Genomic DNA, 7033 nt, shown 5'->3' on the forward strand with positions numbered 1-7033 from the left:
CACACTAGCGTTCGGGGCTCCGCTTGTGAGCTCCGTTTGAAGGGTCTCACAAGCGGCCCCGAACGGATCCGTACTGCCCTAATGCATTCTGAGTGGACGCGGATCCGCTCAGAGTGCATCAGTCTGGCAGCATTCAGCCTCCGCTCCGCTCAGTGAGCGGACACCTGAACGCTGCTTGCAGCGTTCGGGTGTCCGCCTGGCCGTGCGGAGGCAAACGGATCCGTCCAGACTTACAATGTAAGTCAATGGGGACGGATCCGTTTGAAGATGACACCATATGGCTCAATTTTCAAACGGATCCGTCCCCCATTGACTTTCAATGTAAAGTCTGGACGGATCCGTCTGAAGCTACTTTCACACTTAGAATTCTTTTTAAACTATAATGCAGACGGATCCGTTCTGAACTGATCCAAACGTCTGCATTAAAGACGGACCCGCTCTGAACGCAAGTGTGAAAGTAGCCTTAGTCGTGCGGCTTGTTTTACGCCATGTCTACCAGTTGGGCTTGACGGGGGTCATGCCGAGCCAGGACTCCAGCCCAAGAAAATTTACTGTCGTCGTTTTTACACCAGGTGCACGGATTGCCACAGATGAGCTGAATTTATGACAAGGTGCATGCCTCATCATAAATTAGACGAATCTTAGAGGAGCACAAGGGGGAACTATGAACAGCGTACAAAGCCTCTCTTAGTAAATGTTCCCCATAGACTTAGCAATAATTTGCTCTAGACTTAAAAAATAAAAAACGCCCATGAGACAAAATATTGTTGCATTAGCGTTTAAAAAGGTGCAAAACAGGGTATTGCAACCTTCTTTATGCCAAAAAACTGTCATAAAATGCTAGTACATAACCCCTATGGGTAAATAAAAACTCCACACAAAAGACTGGGTATTTTACAATCAGTTCATTGGGGCACATTTACTAACACCGCGTTTTTTATGCCGGTCTTAGTTTCCGCCCTTGTGCTGCCATAAGATGTGTCTAATTAGGTACATCTATGGCAGTCCATGCATCTGGGGAGAAAACTACACCAGACAGTTTTTCACCAACATTTACACCCAGCTACTGAACACGGCGTGAAACCAGCCATCAAATAAATACTGTGGAAGTGACCATGAAAAAAAAGGAACTTGTGACTAAAATAGTGACAGGTCCCTTATCAAATAACCCCCATTACCTTTAAAAGTCTGGTTGATGTGAAGAATTGTGAACTTAGCTTTTCTTGGTTTATGAGCTGGTATGCAATAATGAGCACAAGTGCGTTTAACTCATAATCACCCAGAACAAACCCACCCTCTGTTTAGCTCAGTAAAGCCTCTTTCACACTTTCGTGTCCGTGCTTAAATCAGTGAAAAGGTGGTCAGTGATGCCTCCATGAAGATGTCCGTGATGGATCCATATCTCTGTTTTTTGCTGTCCGTACGTCATCCGTGTTTCACGGACAATGAACACAGATTGCATCCGTGGTTTTCAGAGACCCATAGACTATAATGGGCGTGATGGATCCGTGAACACAGACAAAATAGAGTATGCATCCGTGCACGGACCGTGCTAAAACACTGATGTGTGAATACACACATTAAAATGAATGGGGACATGTGCTTTCGGTGGAGAGCGCGTACAGCACACGTCCGTGTAACACTTACCTGTGAACGAGGCTTTACCCTTTTTAAAGTCCTATTAAATAGTCTAAAATATGCATTTCAGAAAGTATTCCACCAACAAAAAATTCACAACACACTTTTAGTGTTAGAAAGAAAAAACAAACAAAAAAAGCCCCACACCAAGTGCACCTACAAGTCCACAATGCCAGTTCCTTCTGCTTGTTCCATCCCCCAATTAACCTTTGGTTGTCTATAATCTGTAGAGAATGGGTTTCTGATGCAGTTTTTGGAGCCAACACCAGGCATGGATCACAAAGGGAGAGGAAGTAACAGGACAGATACTACCTCACTTTATTTTTTTTATCTACTCCTGGTTTTGTCTCCAAAAACTGCATCCGAAAACCTGAACGTGGAAACCCAGTCTAAAGGCTCATGCACACGAACTTATTTTTTGCCAGTGTCCGCTCTGTTTCTTTTCAGCCTGTATGTGGAACCATTCACTTCAATGGGTCCGCAAAAAAACGGAAATTACTCCATGTGCATTCTGTTTCCATATGTCCGCATGGCTGTTCCGCAAAGAAGATAGAACATGTCCTATTCTTGTCTATTTTGCGGACAAGGATCGGCATTGTTACAAAGGATTGTTACAACAGATGCAATACGGATCTCACATGGACATCATCCGTATTTTTGGTGGATCTGTGTTTTGCGGACTGCAAAATACATACGGTCATGTGCATGACCCCTAAGGGTTCATGCACATGCAAATTGCGGATCCGCAAAACACGGAAACTGGTCATATGCATTCCGCATTTTGCAGAATGGAACGGCCAGCCCCTAATCCTTGTCCATAAGGCTACATTCACATATATGAATGGGTCTGCATCTGTCCTGCATCTGTTCATTTCAATGGGACCGCAAAAGATGCGGACAACACACCGTGCACTCCGTTCTACGTCCCCGCAAAAAAAAAATATATAACATGTCCTATTCTTGTCCGCAATTGCGGACAAGAATATGCATTTTCTATGGTAGTGGCGGAATGTGCGGTCCATGTTTTGCGGATCCGGAAAACACCACCATCATGTGAATGTAGCCTAATGCAGACAATAATAGGACATGTTCTATTTTTTTGTGGAGCGGACAAGAAAGCACACTGAGTCATTTCCGCTTTTTTGCAGCCCCATTGAAGTGAATGGTTCCACATATGGGCCACAAAAGAAAACGGAACTGACACGGACAAAAAATATGTTTGTGTGCATAAGTGCTAAGGCCGCTTTCACATGAGCGTATTTGCAATCTGTATAAGGGTCGGATTTTATGTACCGGATTTCGCTGCTAATGTTTTTGTGCCACGGATCTGCTTGCAGTTTAGCCGCACTGAATGGAGTTAAACTGTGAGCAGTTCTGCGCCGTGGTTTCCAGTGGTGTCGGTGCAGAACCTGCATCTAGGAGCGGTCTGGAATCCGCATGAATGGTGGTGCAGATTGTCATTGAAAAAAATGGTAGGCGGCTTCAGTGCAGATGTGGAGCAGTTTTCGGTGCGGAAACTGCCCTAAAATACATGCAAAAAATGTACTGTGTGAAAATAGCCTAAGGGCTGATTCACACACACATAACTGGCCTGAGAAACACGGTCCGCATCTCCCCGGCTGACCGGGACTCCCCTGACCCAAACTGAGTGCATCATAGGGGGATATTTACTAACTGCTCTCAGTAAATGACCCCCACAGTATTCAGCTCAGAGGAGCCACGGTCGGCTTGGGAGAACCGTCAAACACACAGGCCCATGTATCTTGGGCCGATCACAGTCGTGTGCATGAGCACATAGAGTACGGCTGCACGACAACATTTATCACGCCACAATAAGTTGCCCGACAAAAGGGTAGAACTACACTGCGACATGTGTCGCCCAACATTTGTGTCGCAGTAAGGCCTCATGCACACGACCATTCCGTTTTTTGCGGTCCGCAAATTGCGGATCCGCAAATCACGGAAGCCGCCCATGTGCATTCGGCAATTTGCGAAACAGAACAGGCGGCCCATTGTAGAAATGCCTATTCTTGTCCGCAAAACGGACAAGAATAGGACATGTTATATTTTTTTGCGGGGCCACGGAACGCAGCCACGGATGCGGAAAGCACATGGAGTGCTGTCCGCATCTTTTGCGGCCCCATTGAAGTGAATGGGTCCGCATCCGAGCCGCTAAAACTCGGCTCGGATGTGGACCAGAACAACGGTCGTGTGCATGAGTCCTAAGGTTGTGTGACATTTTTTGTAATGATATAGTCAATGGTGTTGCTCTGCAGCATGCAATGTGGTATGGCTGCGACACGGAGTCGCACAGAAATCCAACTTGGATGGATTTTTGTGCGACTGTTGCATGTCGCAGTGCGACACCATTCACTATCATTACAAGTAATATTGCGCAACATTACTGTGACAAATAGCCGCGCAACAAATGTCATCCTGAAGCCCTAGCCTTAGGCCTCTTGCACACGAACGTATTTTCTTTCCGTGTTCGTTCCGTTTTTTTTGTGGACTGTATGCGGAACCATTCATTTCAATGGGTCCGCAAAAAAAATGGAAGGTACTCAGAGTGCATTCCGTTTCCATATTTCTGTTCCGCTAAAAGATAGAACGGACTAGGGTAGTACTGTTATATTAGGGGCCAGCTGTTCCGTTCTGCAAAATACGGAATGCACAAGGACATCATCCATATTTTTTCCGATTCTGTTTTTTGCAGACCGCAAAATACATATGGTCGTGAGCGTATCAGCCAGGAGCACTTCCTAAATATGCACTGCAAATGTAGGTCATTTATGACCAGATAAAAGTGGAGTATTTCTGGCGCAGATTCTGCCGCACGCTCACACCAGGTCTAAAAAAGGGGGCGTGGAGTGGGCAGGGAAGGGGACATCTCATTCATCATTTTCTACACCTGGTTTAGGTGTAGAAAATGGTCTAAATGTAAGCCAGCAAGGAAGCTTAGACCGGCGCTGGATACGCTGAAGTTATGTAGCAGCTGGCGCCTCTACATGACTTCAGCGATTCACCACCAGCTTCAGGGCTTATTAAGATAAATGTGTCCCATAGTGTGAACATAGTGCAGCATTACTATACATTCATGAGTGGTCTTCTTCTGTCAGGCTGTCATTTCTAAATTATGGGGGTCATTTACAAAGACTGGCATTTTACCCCACTCTATGATATCCCCTGCGCTGCCAGAGTATGCCCAGAATTTATGATGAGGCTTGTGCAGTCCATGTGCCTGGTGTGAAAAAAACACTTTGATCTCTAAGTGCAGACGTTTTTCACCAACAGGGGTCCGGTAAAATATTTTTATTCCAAAAACTGTCATAGGGGTGTTAGTAAATGACTCCTATGTCTTTTCAAGAAAAGGTGGGTTTTCCTAGATTGAGGTCATTGTTCTGCTAAGGCCTCTTGCACACGATCATATGTATTTTGCGATCCGCAAAAAATACGGATGACATCTATGCGCATTCCATATTTCGCGGAACGGAACAGCTGGCCCCTAATAGAACAGTATTATCCTTGTCCGTAATGAGGACCATAATAGGACATGTTCTATTTTTATGCGGAACGGAAATACGGACATACGGAAACGGAATGCCCACGGAGTACCTTGGACATGGAAAGAAAATACGTTTGTGTGCATGAGCCTTAAATCTGAGATAACGTAAGGGCTCCGTGCCCGTGCTGCGGACCGCAAATTGCACATGGGGCAGCTGCATGTGGATTGCGGACCCATTCACTTGAATGGGGTCCGCAATCCGCATCCGACGGTCCGCACCGCAAAAAAGTAGTGAATGCACTACTTTTTTGCGGTGCAGAGGCACAGCCAGAAACACCACGGAAGCACTCTGTGGTAAAAGATCATGTGATGGACCATGTGATGACCAGAGTGACGTCACCACAGGTCCTTTTCCTGTGCACAGCAAAGAAGAAGACAGAAGAGATGCCGGCTGCGCGAGCAAGTGGATTAAGGTGAGTTAAATTATTATTATTATTTTTTTTAACCCCTCCAGCCCTATTTTACTATGCATTCGGTATTCAGAATGCTATTATTTTCCCTTATATCTATGTTATAAGGGAAAATAATAATTTCCGGGTCCCCATCCCGATCGTCTCCTAGCAACCGTGCGTGAAAATCGCACCGCATCCGCACTTGCTTGCGGATGCTTGAGATTTTCACGCAGCCCCATTCACTTCTATGGGGCCTGCGTTGCGTGATAAACGCACAATATAGAGCATGCTGCGATTTTCACGCAACGCATAAGTGATGCGTGAAAATCACCGCTCATGTGCACAGCCCCATAGAAATGAATGGGCCCGGATTCAGTGCGGGTGCAATGCGTTCACCTCCCGCATTGCACCCGCGCGGAAAACTCGCCTGTGTGAAAGGGGCCTAATAGTCTGTTAAAGGGCATCAGCAGATACCTATGAAACTGGCTGACCTATGCAGAGGACGGAGCAGTTGCAGAGAGAGAGAGAAGATAACCTCTAGGTGTAACGGCAACGCCCCCATTGCTCCTAGAGGCTCATTTGCATAAATTAAAACATCATTTTTCTCAGCAATGAACATGGGACAACGGCCGTGTGCATGCAGCCTAAGACTTGAGAAATCCCAGAACAGTGTTAGCCTGGGTTCACACTTGAGCGTTTTACAGCGCGTTCAAACGCGCTGTAAAACGCTCAACACATGAAAACCAATGCTTCCCTATGGCCCTGGTTCTTACTTGAGCGTTTTACAGCGCGTTTGAACGCGCTGAAAAACGCCCTACGCTCAAACAAGTTCTTGAGCTTCTTTGGGGCGTTTTGACGCGCGTTTGTGGCCATGGGACACTGCAGTCAATCACACAAACGCGCGTCAAACGCGCGTTTACTATTGCAAAAAACGCGCATAAAAACGCGCGACAAAAACGCGCGTTAAACGCGCATATCAAAGACGCTCAGGTCTGAACCCAGCCTCAGGGATTGTTCAGTGGAAATCCACACTGCTGTTCATAGATTTGTGTCAGTGGTTTTTCTGGACACTTCAGTGGGCGTTTGGTCCACAACACAGACCTAAGTAATGTGCCTCAAAACTCTTATCACTGAGGGCGCCGTCACACGCGGCAGATTTTGTGACAGAAAATTCTGCGACTGCAAATCACTTCTATTCATTTGAATGAGGCAGCAGGAACAGCCGCTGAACGGTTAGTTTCTGGTAGAATTCACACCAAATTCAGCTGACAGACACTGTGTGTGAACAGCATCTAAGTCTGGAATCACACTTGCAGTTTTCGGTGGCAGTTAAAGCCAGTAGTAAGGCTCTGTTCACATTTACTTGTCAGTTCCATTGTTCTATTCTATCATAGGAGCATAAAATAATGGCGGTGCTGGATCCGTCATGTACTGGACACTA

This window comes from Bufo bufo, chromosome 5, assembly GCF_905171765.1.
Source record: "Bufo bufo chromosome 5, aBufBuf1.1, whole genome shotgun sequence".
NCBI classification, from domain to species: Eukaryota; Metazoa; Chordata; class Amphibia; order Anura; family Bufonidae; genus Bufo; species Bufo bufo.